This window comes from Haliotis cracherodii, unplaced genomic scaffold, assembly GCF_022045235.1.
Source record: "Haliotis cracherodii isolate W230 unplaced genomic scaffold, xgHalCrac1.p SCAF_16, whole genome shotgun sequence".
Taxonomy (NCBI): domain Eukaryota; kingdom Metazoa; phylum Mollusca; class Gastropoda; order Lepetellida; family Haliotidae; genus Haliotis; species Haliotis cracherodii.
Genome location: NW_027266271.1, coordinates 31260089 through 31279732, shown reverse-complemented (window position 1 = coordinate 31279732; position 19644 = coordinate 31260089). Strand labels below are relative to the sequence as shown.

At 43.4% G+C, this 19644-nt stretch overlaps 1 long non-coding RNA gene across 1 annotated transcript; it reads left to right on the top strand.

Annotated features, from left to right (window-relative positions):
* Window positions 1-2701: 2701 nt before the first annotated feature.
* LOC139464072 (uncharacterized) lies at window positions 2702-12646 on the top strand. Its single transcript, XR_011653094.1, has 3 exons — window positions 2702-2776; window positions 6864-6998; window positions 12507-12646. It is a non-coding gene; the product is annotated as an uncharacterized lncRNA (long non-coding RNA).
* The last annotated feature ends 6998 nt before the right edge of the window (window positions 12647-19644 follow it).

The following is a 19644-nucleotide window of genomic DNA, read 5'->3' as shown; positions in this document are numbered from 1 at the left end:
CATGGGGACACACCAGCGACATATTAGTGCGGACACCGTGCGTTGACGATTGACGAGCAGACACCTCCACTGTCACAGGCCACACCGAGGACCCATTTTGACACCACGTCATCGCCGGGACCGTCTTCGGTGGGCAACACAGCACCAGCACTGGCGCCACCAGCAGTAGAGAAGAGTCCTCTTCTCAGACGAGAGCCGTTACCTCATCTCATCATCAGATGACAGAGAGAGAGTCTGGCGACGCCGTGGGAAACGTTATTTGGACGCTTGTGTTGTTGAGAGACTCGTGGGGTGGTCCGAGCATTATGGTGCGGAGTGAAATTGGTCTTGCACAGAGGGTTCGCCCTGTGGTCTTCGAGAACATGGTCCAGGGAGAGGCAATGGTGTCACAGCAGCTCGGTACATGGATCAAGTCTTGAGACCACACGCCATACCTCATTTGACACGTCGCCTCAACCACGAGTTTCAGCATGATAACGCCCGTGCCCACACTGCAAGAGCAGCAAGAGACTTCCTCCAGCAGAATGACATCAGAACCATGTAGTGGCCTGCCCTCAGTCCCGATTTAAATCCCATTGAGCACCTGTGGGACCAGATTCAAAGACGGCTGAACGACGTCCGACCAAGGCCGACAACTCAGCTGAACTGCGTCAAGCGTTCCTCAGAGTGTGAGCTCAAGTGCCTACTTCATCAACCGCCTCATCCATTCAATGTATCGACGTTGCACGGCAGTCATCAATGCACATGGCGGACACACGAGATACTGACTTGTGATGCCATTTTCTCAGAGACTAGTGTTGCGTTTGACTTTAAGAACATTTGACACTTTAATTTCAACCTTGATGATCAGTTTTGCCAAGTTTCATCTCTTTAATATAACTCAAAGTATGTTTACAGTGTTTGGACAAATAGGGTTTCTCATAAATCTATCCTTGGCGACGTTTCTTTTGCGGTTCAGTATATAAATCATCACCATGGTGATCATGTTTGAAATAGCATATTTGGCCAATTCATCACAAATTATGATGATTATCTTAATGACACATTTTCAACAATGACGATGTTGCGAGTCCTATGTTATTCAATATAAACTTTGAGGGGCCACACTTTTGAACGTTCAAGACAAATCATCTCATTCTGTAGATTTCACATCTTTAAGTTAATCTTCCTTTTAGCCCCGTTATGCCACAGGTATGGCTAAATGTGTGTTCGGAGCAGACTTAAATATTAAGTGTTAACTGCGTTTAAGAATCGGGACCAAGTTATAAATGGCATATTTCATTCATTTTAGTCACATCTGTATATTTGTGGTAACAGCAAAAAGTCATCTTCGTATTGGAAAGAAATGGGATTCTGGGATGATGTTTACACATCCGATTCACACATTAATAACCTTCACTTTCATCATGAACACACCACGTTTATGACAACCTTAAACACCATTTTATGCACTACGAAACATTAACTGTAGACCAGGGTGGCAGGGAGACAGGTGTGATACAGGTGAGGAGGTCTTACTATCAGGTGTATTGTTGTCCAGTCAGTGGTATGTGTCCTGGAGGCTGTAGACCAGGGTGGCAGGGAGACAGGTGTGATACAAGTGAGGAGGTCTTACAGTCAGGTGTAGTGTTGTCCAGTCAGTGGTGTGTGTCCTGGAGACTGTAGACCAGGGTGGCAGGGAGACAGGTGTGATACAGGCGAGGAAGTCTTACTGTCAGGTGTAGTGGGACCCAGTCAGTGGTGTGTGTCCTGGAGACTGTAGACCAGGGTGGCAGGGAGACAGGTGTGATACAGGCGAGGAAGTCTTACTGTCAGGTGTAGTGGGACCCAGTCAGTGGTGTGTGTCCAGGAGACTGGAGATCAGGGTGGAAAGGCATTTAGTGTGATGTAATACAGGAACCCAGAGAAAATACAAAAGTCCAAAGATGAGCTGTATTATTTACTCAACCGGTTTCACGCATGTGATTTTCAAGAGTACGGTTATACCGTTACACTGTTTTGACGTCACAGTGCACCCTAAATACTCTATATACTTTGAGGGGCAACTCTGTAGAACGTTAAATAATATTACTCACATTCTGTAGATTTCATATCTTTAAATTAACAAATGCGCGTCGATCACCGCTTCAAGCCCTGTTGTGCTACTTAATGCCTGGAAAACAGCTTTCAGCCATCTTATATCTGCAAGATGTCAACATTGAAGCGTTGGACTGATAAAACAGAAACATACGCAATGATGTTCGGGGCTGACTTGGCGATGACTTCAGTATGAATCTGAAACCAAATTTCAAATATCAGATTTGATACATTTAAGTCATATTGCATATTTGTTATCAGAGTTCACAACGGTTCGCCACGATTATGTTTCTAGGTTTGTCAGCACCATACCCGTGCTCGTGGGTTTCACCGAAGTGTTAAACGTCTGAGATCACTTTGGGCTTTCCTCCCACATTAAGCTGACACGCCGTGATATAACTGGAATAATGTTAAAAGCGGCGTTAAACCCAACTCACTCACTCACTCACTCAAAGTTCACAATCGTAAAACCAGTCATTATCTCACTTTTAAGGCGCTTGTTATGTTGAATTTATTATGAAAATATACACACTCAAAAACGGAATGTTTATCCACTTTATGTCAGAATGCTATGGTGTCCACTGCAAGAAACCATGTGCTGGGAGGAAGTGTGCTGACACTAACTCATCATGTGACCGCTACAATGGGTCATGTGACACTGGATGTCTCGTGGGCTGGACGGGTGATGACTGCACACAAGGTATGTTTTCGTAATAACATTGATTGCATATTTGCAGGGACACAGGTGTGGTACAGGCTCTGGCCTTTTATATTTGCTGACAGGTACAGGTGTTGTGTGACCCAGTCAGTGGTGTGTGTGACCCTTACCCTCAACATGTTGCAAGTTCTTTGGCAGGTATATAAATCATCACCATGGTGATCATATTTGAAATAGCATTTGTCCATTTCATAACAAGTTATTGCTGATTATCTCAATGCCACATTTTGACTAATGACGATATAGTTAATCATATTCTATTCAGTATCAACTTTAAGTGGCAACAATGTTGAACGTTAAATACATTTACTCTCATTCTGTAATTTTCATGTATTTGATTAATAAATAAGCATCAATCTAAGCTCTGTTATGCTATTAATGGCTGGACAACAGCTTCCAAGCCGCTTATGTATGTGAGATGTCGACATGAATGCGTTAGACTAACACAATATATCACACAAGCATGGCTGTATGTGCGGTCGGGGCAGATTTTGGTTAAAATGTTAACTGTGTGTAGGAACCTGGACAAAGTTAAAAGTGGCATATTATTCTGCGATCATGTTAACCCCACTGATTCATAGGGTCATAAGTACTTCTCTTGACGAAATTTGACACATTATTAAGGAGAATGATTCCAGGTGCAATTCCCTATTTTGACTTGCCCCACATGTCCCCGTGTATTTTTTAGATGAACAACTGACTTGCCTTTGCATGTTTTTGTGACGGGTGCCTCCGGTGGGGCAGGACATGCCCACCTTTTCAGTAACTCATAAACACATGCTCATGATGTAGTCGGAATCATACAATCGACTCTGATTTTGGCAGAGATTTTTTTATGAATATGGGAAAGGTTTTGTCGCCTTTATTTTCACATCCTTAAACACCAATCTTCCTTTTTCGTGTCAATCTCCTTGTGTACTGAAGAGTATGGGGCAGATTTCTATGAAATAAACTGTAACAAATGCGCGAGACGAAAATGTGGAACTGGCACCACATGTGAACATTATACCGGGTCGACTGTGATTCCACCCGAGGTGTAACTTGCAACTTCATTTGTCCTGAATTGCCTTCAGTATTGTTCATGTCATGAAAAGACCGAAGGTAACACTTATCGAGACGACCTAATGGGCGTTTGATGGACGTTGACATCGTACATTGCTACCACATGCCAAGATTGTCAAGTAATCAGTGACACCAAGCCCTTGGACGATTGCAAGCTGGACAAACCGCCCGGCAAGTAGCCAATGCATTTCAAGTCCACGTGAGGACCATATACAGGCTCCAGCAAAGGTACCAGACCACCAACACGACAGATGACCGACCACGTAGTGGAAGAACAAGGGTCACCAGCCGACGTCAGGATCGTCAGATAGTGCGACGGCATCTTCAAGATCGCTTTGTTACTGCTGCAGAAACTGCTGGAGAGACCATGGGGACACACCAGCGACATATTAGTGCGGACACCGTGCGTTGACGATTGACGAGCAGACACCTCCACTGTCACAGGCCACACCGAGGACCCATTTTGACACCACGTCATCGCCGGGACCGTCTTCGGTGGGCAACACAGCACCAGCACTGGCGCCACCAGCAGTAGAGAAGAGTCCTCTTCTCAGACGAGAGCCGTTACCTCATCTCATCATCAGATGACAGAGAGAGAGTCTGGCGACGCCGTGGGAAACGTTATTTGGACGCTTGTGTTGTTGAGAGACTCGTGGGGTGGTCCGAGCATTATGGTGCGGAGTGAAATTGGTCTTGCACAGAGGGTTCGCCCTGTGGTCTTCGAGAACATGGTCCAGGGAGAGGCAATGGTGTCACAGCAGCTCGGTACATGGATCAAGTCTTGAGACCACACGCCATACCTCATTTGACACGTCGCCTCAACCACGAGTTTCAGCATGATAACGCCCGTGCCCACACTGCAAGAGCAGCAAGAGACTTCCTCCAGCAGAATGACATCAGAACCATGTAGTGGCCTGCCCTCAGTCCCGATTTAAATCCCATTGAGCACCTGTGGGACCAGATTCAAAGACGGCTGAACGACGTCCGACCAAGGCCGACAACTCAGCTGAACTGCGTCAAGCGTTCCTCAGAGTGTGAGCTCAAGTGCCTACTTCATCAACCGCCTCATCCATTCAATGTATCGACGTTGCACGGCAGTCATCAATGCACATGGCGGACACACGAGATACTGACTTGTGATGCCATTTTCTCAGAGACTAGTGTTGCGTTTGACTTTAAGAACATTTGACACTTTAATTTCAACCTTGATGATCAGTTTTGCCAAGTTTCATCTCTTTAATATAACTCAAAGTATGTTTACAGTGTTTGGACAAATAGGGTTTCTCATAAATCTATCCTTGGCGACGTTTCTTTTGCGGTTCAGTATATAAATCATCACCATGGTGATCATGTTTGAAATAGCATATTTGGCCAATTCATCACAAATTATGATGATTATCTTAATGACACATTTTCAACAATGACGATGTTGCGAGTCCTATGTTATTCAATATAAACTTTGAGGGGCCACACTTTTGAACGTTCAAGACAAATCATCTCATTCTGTAGATTTCACATCTTTAAGTTAATCTTCCTTTTAGCCCCGTTATGCCACAGGTATGGCTAAATGTGTGTTCGGAGCAGACTTAAATATTAAGTGTTAACTGCGTTTAAGAATCGGGACCAAGTTATAAATGGCATATTTCATTCATTTTAGTCACATCTGTATATTTGTGGTAACAGCAAAAAGTCATCTTCGTATTGGAAAGAAATGGGATTCTGGGATGATGTTTACACATCCGATTCACACATTAATAACCTTCACTTTCATCATGAACACACCACGTTTATGACAACCTTAAACACCATTTTATGCACTACGAAACATTAACTGTAGACCAGGGTGGCAGGGAGACAGGTGTGATACAGGTGAGGAGGTCTTACTATCAGGTGTATTGTTGTCCAGTCAGTGGTGTGTGTCCTGGAGGCTGTAGACCAGGGTGGCAGGGAGACAGGTGTGATACAAGTGAGGAGGTCTTACAGTCAGGTGTAGTGTTGTCCAGTCAGTGGTGTGTGTCCTGGAGACTGTAGACCAGGGTGGCAGGGAGACAGGTGTGATACAGGCGAGGAAGTCTTACTGTCAGGTGTAGTGGGACCCAGTCAGTGGTGTGTGTCCTGGAGACTGTAGACCAGGGTGGCAGGGAGACAGGTGTGATACAGGCGAGGAAGTCTTACTGTCAGGTGTAGTGGGACCCAGTCAGTGGTGTGTGTCCAGGAGACTGGAGATCAGGGTGGAAAGGCATTTAGTGTGATGTAATACAGGAACCCAGAGAAAATACAAAAGTCCAAAGATGAGCTGTATTATTTACTCAACCGGTTTCACGCATGTGATTTTCAAGAGTACGGTTATACCGTTACACTGTTTTGACGTCACAGTGCACCCTAAATACTCTATATACTTTGAGGGGCAACTCTGTAGACCGTTAAATAATATTACTCACATTCTGTAGATTTCATATCTTTAAATTAACAAATGCGCGTCGATCACCGCTTCAAGCCCTGTTGTGCTACTTAATGCCTGGAAAACAGCTTTCAGCCATCTTATATCTGCAAGATGTCAACATTGAAGCGTTGGACTGATAAAACAGAAACATACGCAATGATGTTCGGGGCTGACTTGGCGATGACTTCAGTATGAATCTGAAACCAAATTTCAAATATCAGATTTGATACATTTAAGTCATATTGCATATTTGTTATCAGAGTTCACAACGGTTCGCCACGATTATGTTTCTAGGTTTGTCAGCACCATACCCGTGCTCGTGGGTTTCACCGAAGTGTTAAACGTCTGAGATCACTTTGGGCTTTCCTCCCACATTAAGCTGACACGCCGTGATATAACTGGAATAATGTTAAAAGCGGCGTTAAACCCAACTCACTCACTCACTCACTCAAAGTTCACAATCGTAAAACCAGTCATTATCTCACTTTTAAGGCGCTTGTTATGTTGAATTTATTATGAAAATATACACACTCAAAAACGGAATGTTTATCCACTTTATGTCAGAATGCTATGGTGTCCACTGCAAGAAACCATGTGCTGGGAGGAAGTGTGCTGACACTAACTCATCATGTGACCGCTACAATGGGTCATGTGACACTGGGTGTCTCGTGGGCTGGACGGGTGATGACTGCACACAAGGTATGTTTTCGTAATAACATTGATTGCATATTTGCAGGGACACAGGTGTGGTACAGGCTCTGGCCTTTTATATTTGCTGACAGGTACAGGTGTTGTGTGACCCAGTCAGTGGTGTGTGTGACCCTTACCCTCAACATGTTGCAAGTTCTTTGGCAGGTATATAAATCATCACCATGGTGATCATATTTGAAATAGCATTTGTCCATTTCATAACAAGTTATTGCTGATTATCTCAATGCCACATTTTGACTAATGACGATATAGTTAATCATATTCTATTCAGTATCAACTTTAAGTGGCAACAATGTTGAACGTTAAATACATTTACTCTCATTCTGTAATTTTCATGTATTTGATTAATAAATAAGCATCAATCTAAGCTCTGTTATGCTATTAATGGCTGGACAACAGCTTCCAAGCCGCTTATGTATGTGAGATGTCGACATGAATGCGTTAGACTAACACAATAGATCACACAAGCATGGCTGTATGTGCGGTCGGGGCAGATTTTGGTTAAAATGTTAACTGTGTGTAGGAACCTGGACAAAGTTAAAAGTGGCATATTATTCTGCGATCATGTTAACCCCACTGATTCATAGGGTCATAAGTACTTCTCTTGACGAAATTTGACACATTATTAAGGAGAATGATTCCAGGTGCAATTCCCTATTTTGACTTGCCCCACATGTCCCCGTGTATTTTTTAGATGAACAACTGACTTGCCTTTGCATGTTTTTGTGACGGGTGCCTCCGGTGGGGCAGGACATGCCCACCTTTTCAGTAACTCATAAACACATGCTCATGATGTAGTCGGAATCATACAATCGACTCTGATTTTGGCAGAGATTTTTTTATGAATATGGGAAAGGTTTTGTCGCCTTTATTTTCACATCCTTAAACACCAATCTTCCTTTTTCGTGTCAATCTCCTTGTGTACTGAAGAGTATGGGGCAGGTTTCTATGAAATAAACTGTAACAAATGCGCGAGACGAAAATGTGGAACTGGCACCACATGTGAACATTATACCGGGTCGACTGTGATTCCACCCGAGGTGTAACTTGCAACTTCATTTGTCCTGAATTGCCTTCAGTATTGTTCATGTCATGAAAAGACCGAAGGTAACACTTATCGAGACGACCTAATGGGCGTTTGATGGACGTTGACATCGTACATTGCTACCACATGCCAAGATTGTCAAGTAATCAGTGACACCAAGCCCTTGGACGATTGCAAGCTGGACAAACCGCCCGGCAAGTAGCCAATGCATTTCAAGTCCACGTGAGGACCATATACAGGCTCCAGCAAAGGTACCAGACCACCAACACGACAGATGACCGACCACGTAGTGGAAGAACAAGGGTCACCAGCCGACGTCAGGATCGTCAGATAGTGCGACGGCATCTTCAAGATCGCTTTGTTACTGCTGCAGAAACTGCTGGAGAGACCATGGGGACACACCAGCGACATATTAGTGCGGACACCGTGCGTTGACGATTGACGAGCAGACACCTCCACTGTCACAGGCCACACCGAGGACCCATTTTGACACCACGTCATCGCCGGGACCGTCTTCGGTGGGCAACACAGCACCAGCACTGGCGCCACCAGCAGTAGAGAAGAGTCCTCTTCTCAGACGAGAGCCGTTACCTCATCTCATCATCAGATGACAGAGAGAGAGTCTGGCGACGCCGTGGGAAACGTTATTTGGACGCTTGTGTTGTTGAGAGACTCGTGGGGTGGTCCGAGCATTATGGTGCGGAGTGAAATTGGTCTTGCACAGAGGGTTCGCCCTGTGGTCTTCGAGAACATGGTCCAGGGAGAGGCAATGGTGTCACAGCAGCTCGGTACATGGATCAAGTCTTGAGACCACACGCCATACCTCATTTGACACGTCGCCTCAACCACGAGTTTCAGCATGATAACGCCCGTGCCCACACTGCAAGAGCAGCAAGAGACTTCCTCCAGCAGAATGACATCAGAACCATGTAGTGGCCTGCCCTCAGTCCCGATTTAAATCCCATTGAGCACCTGTGGGACCAGATTCAAAGACGGCTGAACGACGTCCGACCAAGGCCGACAACTCAGCTGAACTGCGTCAAGCGTTCCTCAGAGTGTGAGCTCAAGTGCCTACTTCATCAACCGCCTCATCCATTCAATGTATCGACGTTGCACGGCAGTCATCAATGCACATGGCGGACACACGAGATACTGACTTGTGATGCCATTTTCTCAGAGACTAGTGTTGCGTTTGACTTTAAGAACATTTGACACTTTAATTTCAACCTTGATGATCAGTTTTGCCAAGTTTCATCTCTTTAATATAACTCAAAGTATGTTTACAGTGTTTGGACAAATAGGGTTTCTCATAAATCTATCCATGGCGACGTTTCTTTTGCGGTTCAGTATATAAATCATCACCATGGTGATCATGTTTGAAATAGCATATTTGGCCAATTCATCACAAATTATGATGATTATCTTAATGACACATTTTCAACAATGACGATGTTGCGAGTCCTATGTTATTCAATATAAACTTTGAGGGGCCACACTTTTGAACGTTCAAGACAAATCATCTCATTCTGTAGATTTCACATCTTTAAGTTAATCTTCCTTTTAGCCCCGTTATGCCACAGGTATGGCTAAATGTGTGTTCGGAGCAGACTTAAATATTAAGTGTTAACTGCGTTTAAGAATCGGGACCAAGTTATAAATGGCATATTTCATTCATTTTAGTCACATCTGTATATTTGTGGTAACAGCAAAAAGTCATCTTCGTATTGGAAAGAAATGGGATTCTGGGATGATGTTTACACATCCGATTCACACATTAATAACCTTCACTTTCATCATGAACACACCACGTTTATGACAACCTTAAACACCATTTTATGCACTACGAAACATTAACTGTAGACCAGGGTGGCAGGGAGACAGGTGTGATACAGGTGAGGAGGTCTTACTATCAGGTGTATTGTTGTCCAGTCAGTGGTGTGTGTCCTGGAGGCTGTAGACCAGGGTGGCAGGGAGACAGGTGTGATACAGGCGAGGAAGTCTTACAGTCAGGTGTAGTGGGACCCAGTCAGTGGTGTGTGTCCTGGAGACTGTAGACCAGGGTGGCAGGGAGACAGGTGTGATACAGGCGAGGAAGTCTTACTGTCAGGTGTAGTGGGACCCAGTCAGTGGTGTGTGTCCTGGAGACTGTAGACCAGGGTGGCAGGGAGACAGGTGTGATACTGGTGAGGAGGTCCTACTGTCAGGTGTTCTGTTGTCCAGTCAGTGGTGTGTGTCCAGGAGACTGTAGACCAGGGTGGCAGGGAGACAGGTGTGGTACTGATGAGGTGTTACTGTCAGGTGTAGTGTGATCCAGTCAGTGGTGTGTGTCCAGGAGACCGTAGACCTTGGTGGCAGGGAGACAGGTGTGATACAGGTGAGGAGGTCTTACTGTCAGGTGTAGTGTTGTCCAGTCAGTGGTGTGTGTCCTGGAGACTGTAGACCAGGGTGGCAGGGAGACAGGTGTGATACAGGCGAGGAAGTCTTACTGTCAGGTGTAGTGGGACCCAGTCAGTGGTGTGTGTCCTGGAGACTGTAGACCAGGGTGGCAGGGAGACAGGTGTGATACAGGCGAGGAAGTCTTACTGTCAGGTGTAGTGGGACCCAGTCAGTGGTGTGTGTCCTGGAGACTGTAGACCAGGGTGGCAGGGAGACAGGTGTGATACTGGTGAGGAGGTCCGACTGTCAGGTGTTCTGTTGTCCAGTCAGTGGTGTGTGTCCAGGAGACTGTAGACCAGGGTGGCAGGGAGACAGGTGTGGTACTGGTGAGGTGTTACTGTCAGGTGTAGTGTGATCCAGTCAGTGGTGTGTGTCCAGGAGACCGTAGACCTTGGTGGCAGGGAGACAGGTGTGATACAGGTGAGGAGGTCTTACTGTCAGGTGTAGTGGGACCCAGTCAGAGGTGTGTGTCCAGGAGACTGGAGACCAGGGTGGAAAGGCATTTAGTGTGATGTAATACAGGAACCCAAATGTAATACAAATGAGGACCTTCTACTGTCAGTGTGGTGTGACCTAGTCAATGATGTGTGAAGCCTTTGTCAAGTGTTTGGCAGATTCAGTTATATACTTCATAACCATGGTTATCATGTTTAAATAATGACGATATGGTAATTAATTCATCTGTGTTATATATATATATATATATATATATATATATATATATAGAGAGAGAGAGAGAGAGAGAGAGAGAGAGAGAGAGAGAGAGAGAGATAAAATAAAAAAGTCCAAAGATGAGCTGTATAATTTACTCAACCGGTTCACGCATGTGATTTTCAAGAGTACAGTTATACCGTTACACTGTTTTGACGTCACAGTGCACCCTAAATACTGACCTAGTCAATGGTGTGTGTAGCCTCTGTCAAATGTTTGGCAGATTCAGTTATATACTTCATAACCATGGTGATCATGTTTGAAATAGCATATTTGGCCATTTCATAACGCATTATGATGATTCCATCAAAGACACAGTTTAAATAATGACGATAAGGTAATTAATTCATCTGTGTCTATATATATATACTTTGAGGGGCAACTCTGTAGAACGTTAAATAATATTACTCACATTCTGTAGATTTCATATCTTTAAATTAACAAATGCGCGTAGAGCACCGCTTCAAGCCCTGTTGTGCTACTTAATGCCTGGAAAACAGCTTTCAGCCATCTTATATCTGCAAGATGTCAACATGGAAGCGTTGGACTGATAAAACAGAAACATACGCAATGATGACTTGCCGATGACTTCAGTATGAATCTGATCTGAAACCAAATTTCAAATGTCAGATTTGATACATTTAAGTCATATTGCATATTTGTTATCAGAGTTCACAACGGTTCGCCCCGATTATGTTTCTAGGTTTGTCAGCACCATACCCGTGCTCGTGGGTTTCACCGAAGTGGTAAACGTCTGAGACCTGCATCACTTCGGGCTTTCCTCCCACATTAATCTGACACTTGCAACATCAAAATCCGCCCACCACTCTTAATGCACTCACTGATGAGTGGTACAACTTGAGTCAAGGTGGCATTTGTCGACTCTTCAGAAGAATGCATGCATGCAAATCCGTGCATGACACCAAGTTTATGATACCCTTAAACACCACTTTATGCACTATGAAACATAAATTTTCCCTTTTCATGTCAATCCCATCTGTTTGGTAGGGTAACTATGGTATAAACTGTAACAAAACCTGTGCAGGACGATAGTGTGCAGATGGCACCACACCATGTTACCGTAATACCGGGTCGTGTGTCGTCAGATGCCAACCAGGGTGGAGAGAAAGTGATTGCACCAAATGAAAATATGCCATGCAATGTACTTAATAGTTTCTTTTAACCACCATTCTCAAACATTTCCAGTCCTCAATCTGGACTATTCTGATATCTTTCTAAAGCATCTAACTCAATGATCTAAAATGCATCAGTGTGCCAGTACTACCTTCATTGTATATTCGCAGAATGTAGCAATGGAACTTACAGAGACGCATGCGCGAACAAATGTCAGGAAAGGAACTGTCAGGGAACTTCACCATGTCATCACGTGACTGGGAAGTGTGAGCCCGGATGCAAGGCCGGATGGACAGGTGAAGACTGCACAAGGGGTAAATATGCCCGTATTGTACCTTGTCTTCATGTAGCCGGGCATGTGGCGTTTGGCGAGGAGGTCTTACTGGCACGTAGTGTAGTTTCACCCAGTCATGGTGATTGTGTTTTAAATATCATATCTTACATTAATGACACATTTTGAACAATGAAGATGTTGTTCAATGTACACTTAAAGGGGCAACGGTTATGTTAATACCAAGGGTTCGAATAAAGCTAAGTGTAGGCGACATCCCATGCAAGAACGTTTATGTCTGTAAAACACGAAAAAACACATCCGATAATTTACGCGTACCACTCCGAGCAGCCCTACACACTCTCGTAGGGTGTCATTGCTGATTTTGACACTATCACAGAAAGTCATCTAATCTCTGTGGACCATTATTTCTGTCAATCTTATTGATTCTGCTTTCCATACAATTGTGATTAACTTGATTTCATTTATTGTTTCTGAATGAACTAGCGATGCAGCGTCTAAAACGCGCGGAGCATCTATAGGCTTTTGGGCATGCCAGAAACTGGACTTAAGCGAGCATTTGCCAATATGTTCAATGTTCAGTCTGTGGTTGGGACATTGGGACAGGTACTAACAGACCTACACTGTTGACGATTGACCCCGTTCAGGGCGTCCCAGGTCGACGAACACAGGGTCGATTGATACGAAACCAGGCTCTACGGAATCGAGCTCAAACGGCGAATGAGTAGTATATATTTAAGATGTACCCATCCTCATATCCTCATTTGATGACGTCACAAGTGCACCTAGTAACCTCACGTGACTGATGACGTCACATAACCTTGACCTTGGGGGGTGGAGAGGTGGGGGGTGTTGTCATGCGATCAATGACCTCGTATAACCTTGACCAATAACCTCGTATAACAGTTGTATCAACAATTGTTTCCGGACAGCTGAAAGGAAAAACGCTTGTGTAAACACGAGATTGTTTTGAAAGGAAATACTTAAATCAACGAGAGCGTATTTGAAACGTGTGGTGGGGGAGGGGTGTTGTCAACGTCAATGCCTCATTAATAGGCAAGATAACTCATTGATATGTAAATGTATAAGTGATGTATCAGGTTAATTAGATGAGTACAGGGTCAACTGACCAAATGCAATCATGCAACTAATTACTCGAGCATTCTTTAACAAAGAACAATGGATAGTAATGAATATCCTTATATGGAAACTAAGGTCACCAATCCCTCATTAATAGGCAAGATAACTCATTAATATGTAAATGTATAAGTGATGTATCAGGTTAATTAGATGAGTACAGGGTCAACTGACCAAATGTAATCATGCAACTAATTACTCGAGCATTCCTTAACAAAGAACAATGGATAGTTATGAATATCCTTATATGGAAACTTGACATCGTGCGCGAAATGGAATGTTATTGCGACTGCATTTTGGCGCCTTTTTTAACCTTTTCTCCATGCGCATTCAGGGCTGCATCTGCTGAGATTATCAACCCGGGAAGAAGTGTCTGGGTTTGTTTACACAACTGAAAGGCGAATGAGTTAACGCCCCCCAATCTCACATACATGTATAGGGAAGTCTCGTACTATTAACTCAACTTTGTAAAAACAGTGAGGTTATTGTTCAAAATGAAAGGTTTTTTTTGTGAGTTTTGTCTTTTTCTAATTTCATTACATATTTGTAACACAAGGACTGATATTTCAAACATTAACCTTGTCAACAACAATATCTAACAATGTGGTAATGAAAGTCCTTATATGGAAAATTGTTTACTACGCCTGTGTTAGGCCTCTACTCGCTAGGAACGGAATGGTTGAGAAACGTTTTACACTTTTCAGATTTCAAGACTTTTGAGGGGTTTTTTTTGTGTGTATTCTAAATTTCTTTAATTACTTGAAACCAATTCAATAACTAACTTATAAATTTAAACCCACTTTTCGTAACTAACATCTAATTGAATTTCTTTTAAGTGAAACAGGTTTTCTAATACAGACTATATCATAATTTTCGAAGCGAGATTCCATCTTAGATAACCTGAAAAAACACTGCGCTTGGTAGCAAGACCCCCTTATAGTCTGTTTCATTGTTCCACACACTGTTTCACAAATGTATTGCTTTAATTGACCACACACACACACACACACACACACACACACACACACACACTCACACACGTATAAGGTTAAATTAGATGAATAGAGAGTCAACTGACCAGATGTAATCATGCAACTAATTACTTGACCATTCATTAACAAAGAACAATGGATAGTAGTGAACATCGCGCGCAAAATGGAACGTTATTGCGACTGAATTTGGGCGCTTTTTAGCACCTTTTCTCCATGCTCATTCGGGATGCTGCGTCTGCTGAGATTATCAGCCCAGGAATAAGTGTGTGATCTATGTCAATATGTGTTATAAAACTCAACGGTAATGTTGAGTGACTGACATTTTCACTCTAACCTTGCTGACAGATAAGACGTCCGTTTTGAACATGAAGAGAGTTTCAGAGGATATATTTGGACCTACAGTCATTTTTACAAAGCGTTGCAAGACCAAGTCGAGAAAAACATGTCGGAGAAAATCAATGGCATCAAAGGGGTCGCCGAAGAGACTGGTTGCATCTAAGAAGAAAAAGATGACAACCAAGAAGGGTAAAATGACTATACGGAAAATACAACCCGTGTCGAAAGTAAAGGCTGTTCTGAAACGAATCTGTCGCATGGCTGAAGGGTATAAAAGAATGCTTCAGACCCTCTCATCGCGCACTTATCTTATTTGATCACTATGGAGGTTACCACCTGTCCAGACTGGCAAGAGTTTTACGTGAAAAGATAATCTATAGAGACATGAGACACAGGTCAACTCAAGACTCACCTTCTCTTCTTCCTCCTCTGGATAAACACCTTACTCCTCCTCCTCCTGTGGATAAACACCCTCCTCCTCCTGTGGATAAACACCCTCCTCCTCCTGTGGATAAACACCCTCCTCCTCCTCTGGATAAACACCCACCTCCTCCTCCTCCTCTGGATAAACACCCTACTCTTCCTCCTCCTCCTCCTCCTCTGGATAAACACCCTCCGCTCTGAATAAACACCCTCCTCCTCCTCTGGATAAACACCCTCCTTCTCCTCCTCTGGATAAACACCCTCCTCCTCTTCTCGATAAACACCCTCTCCTCCTCTGGATAAACACCCTTCTCCTCTTCCTCCTCTGGATAAACACCCTCCTCCTCCTCCTCTGGATAAACACCCTACTCTTCCTCCTCCTCCTCCTCCTCCTCCTCTGGATAAACACCCTCCTCCTCCTCCTCTGGATAAACACCCTCCTCCTCCACCTCTGGATAAACACCCTCCTCCTCCTCCTCAGAAAACCTGTCTCGAAAATCAAAGCTGCTGTGAAACGAATCCAAGCTGTCTTTAAGCATCGCAATTGTGAAGGGTATTAAAGAATGGTTCAGACCCTCTCATCTCGCACTTGTATTTGATCACTATGGAGGTTACCACCTGTCCAGACTGTGGCAAGAGTTTTACGCGAAAAGATAATCTACAGAGACATCAGAAGCAGATGCATAGGTCAACTCAAGACTCGCCTTCTCTTCTTCCTCTTCTGGATAAACACCTTACTCCTCCTCCTGTGGATAAACACCCTCCTCCTCCTCATCAGGAAATATATCCACGTTTGCTTTCATCTCGGGAGCACCAGCGACACGGACGATTCAAGTTCCTTATACCCTCCAATAGCATCGTTGTTGGACCCAGTGGATGCGAAAGTCGGTCTTCAACCTATTACTTCATGGATTCGTTCAACCCCTGCCCGACTGTATTGTCTGGTGTTATACTGTGTGGCAACCTCTTTACGATAGCCTTCTTCAAACTTTACCTCAAGTACGGTTTGTTAAAGGAATACCTTACAATCTCGAAGATGAAAACTTCTTCGATGCCCGTAATCAGAACATGATGGTGTTGGATGACTTTTTGTCTGAAGCAAAGAATGACAATCGGATTTCCCGTCTGTTTACACAAACCTCCCACCACAAAAATGTCATTATCTTTTTGCTATTGCAAAACCTCATCCCGAGAGGTAAGGAATCTAGGGACATTGCTCTAAATTCTCATTATGTCACACTTTTCAATTCGCCAGTGGACAGACAGCAGGTGAAGTTATTCGCCAGAAGAATATTTCCTGAAGACATTGGTAAATTTATGACTCTTTTTGAAAGGGCTTTTGAAACCCCTTATGGACACCTTACAGTGGATCTCAAACCCGGCACAAGTGAGAAGAATAGATTACATGTCAACGTCTTGACAACCAGCGACAATCAACCTGATCACAGTGCTTCACAACAACAACAACAACAACAACAACAACAACAACGGGTAAAAGATGTGTCTCTAGCATTAGACGTTCAGACAGCTCCTGACATTTGTGCTGATCACTCTTCAACTTCCAAAGAAAGGTCTCTTAGCTCTGAAGACGACAACGTTGAAACAGTATCCATCTCGAGTGACGACACAGGACCTTTTACCATGGCCACTGCGAGTACTGACTGCGGCGTATTGATAGACAATATGCACTATCTACAGCGACATATCAGATCGTCGTGTCCAGCAAACGACGACTTGAAATGCAAAAGAAAACGTCTCAGATACGAGAGTGACGACAACGGTGACGACGATGAGGAACGACTTCCTGAACAGAAAGGTGGAGGTCTTGCTGTCAAATGTCGTCGCTGGAAGCCGCCAAACACCGACGTGGATGCAGAGGAGCGGCAAAATGTTGGTTTACAACGCATCTGGAATCGTGTGTACAACATCAAGCACGACGCGATGAAACTCAAGAGGAAAAAGTACAGACAACAGGGTCGAACAGAAGAATGGGTTGACAGAAAAATGAAACAGATGTGGGAAAGTGAATTGAACGACAGCCTCAAAAGTGTCATAGAGTTCGCCCAATATTTTAGACAGGCGCCTCTATTTCAACCCATCCTAGACAGCCTGAGCGATATGGATCCTGGCACTGATCAATCTACTATCAAAAACAAGATCGCTCGTTTCACGAAAACTGTGATGAAAGACATTCTGACTCGTGTAGACATACCCGAAGCAGATAGTGACACTGAATCTATCTCAGCCGCCGATGATGGCGATGTCGAGCAGAGCGAGCAAGAATAAAAACCTTGTTCTCGTGTTACAACCCTTCAGTTGAGATGTTGTGTTACCCACAGCAATGACACGGAAGAATCGGTCACCAAGTCGAGGTAAAGGAAGAAGATTTGGACTTATCCATGTATTAAAAACAGGACCTGTCATTACATCAAAAATGATTTCTCTAAATGACAGCTCCCTGGCGTCAAAGAAACGCCTGATCGCCTGGTATACATCAGGAGACCGGTCAAGTTGGGACCTCCGGGACGCAAACATCTATAAATGTCACAAAGATGGTCGTCTCCATCAGGTGCATCCGAGTGGTGTATTTCATGTCGAGATTAAACACTTAAAACTTTTCTAAAATCATTGAACCGTCAAGGTTTTTAATGATTTTGTAAATCTTTGAAATCACTCGAACTCTACACTTGTAAAGACAACACCCTGTGCTGTTAATAAAAGCCTCATTACAGTTTATATTTTGTTGTTGTTTTAATTCATATTTCTATGATGTCATACATATGGTCAATGTGCCTCTGGCAAGCAAATATCTCTGCAAGCCGATCACACGACAGTTTGTTTGTGTGTTTTGTTAGTATCATACAGTTACTAACACGAACTTGTCTGTCGTAAAACCACACTGTTAACACTTCAATTCAACGAGAACCGTGAACCTACAGTGAGTGACTGAGTGACTGAGTGAGTGAGTGGGGTTTATAGCGACTTTTAGCAATATTCCATCAATATCATGGCGGGGGACACCTGAATGGGCTTCACACATTGTACCCATGTCGGGAATCGAACCCGGGTCTTCGGCGTGACGAGCGAACGCTTTAACCACTCGGCTATCCGACCGCCCCTCCATACAGATTCACATCATAGATCTATCCCACTTCATTGGAGGTGCTCTGACGTCAGCACTTACAAAAAAGGAACTCTTTTCAACAAATTGTCACAGGATAGGTTTTCAATAGCCTATTTAGGCTGAAATTTGATTGTTAAAACGAACAAATGTCCAGCTTGGTACTCAAGGGGTTAAACTTTTGCATCTATATTTAAATGAGAATCCTTCGTGCCCGGAGACTTTAGAAAATTGTAAAACTGATTAGCGTTAAATATTATTGTTTAATCACGTTTGTATACACGCAACGAATAAATATTCTTGATGTGAGTGTATTGTCATTTTGTTTGTTTTTTAACATATACCCAGCCTGATACAAAACAGTCAATAAACCTTGTGATATTCGCTGCAAGAGGTTTTGAGTTAAAGGTAATGAACGCTGTGATGTGACATGGTGAAATAATAGAAAAAATAATCAATAATTGCTATCAATAAACACAATTAATGAAAATTATTCTTATAACTGCAAATTAACACGAATATACACTCATAATGTAAGTAGGTCAAGGGTCAGATGCATTCGGGTAGTGTTTGAAGTAAAATGCTCGAATTTCAACTCGTGAAATAGTCGTTCATTGGTTTCTCCTGTAATTACAAATACTCTGAATCAGGCATAATAGACACATACTTTGGAAGACATCCTCTCTCCGACTATAACTTCTCATGCGAAACACTGTTTTCTCCCACCGAATATCATGTTTCCCACTTGAATTTGTTATAACACACAGAGGTGAGGTTTCCAGCTAACACCCCATGCTCTCAATTAATTTCCAATAATTATCAAATTGACTTCCAAGTTATCAGGGAACGACCATTCCGTTAGCTAGCTATCGCGGTATTATAATAATGTATCTAGCAAACAATGGTTACATGGTCAGTTTGAAGTTAAAACTATCATGAAATATTACACAATGATTTTGCAAATTCATACTTTGCAGAGTTAAAGGATATGGTTGTAAATTTCACAC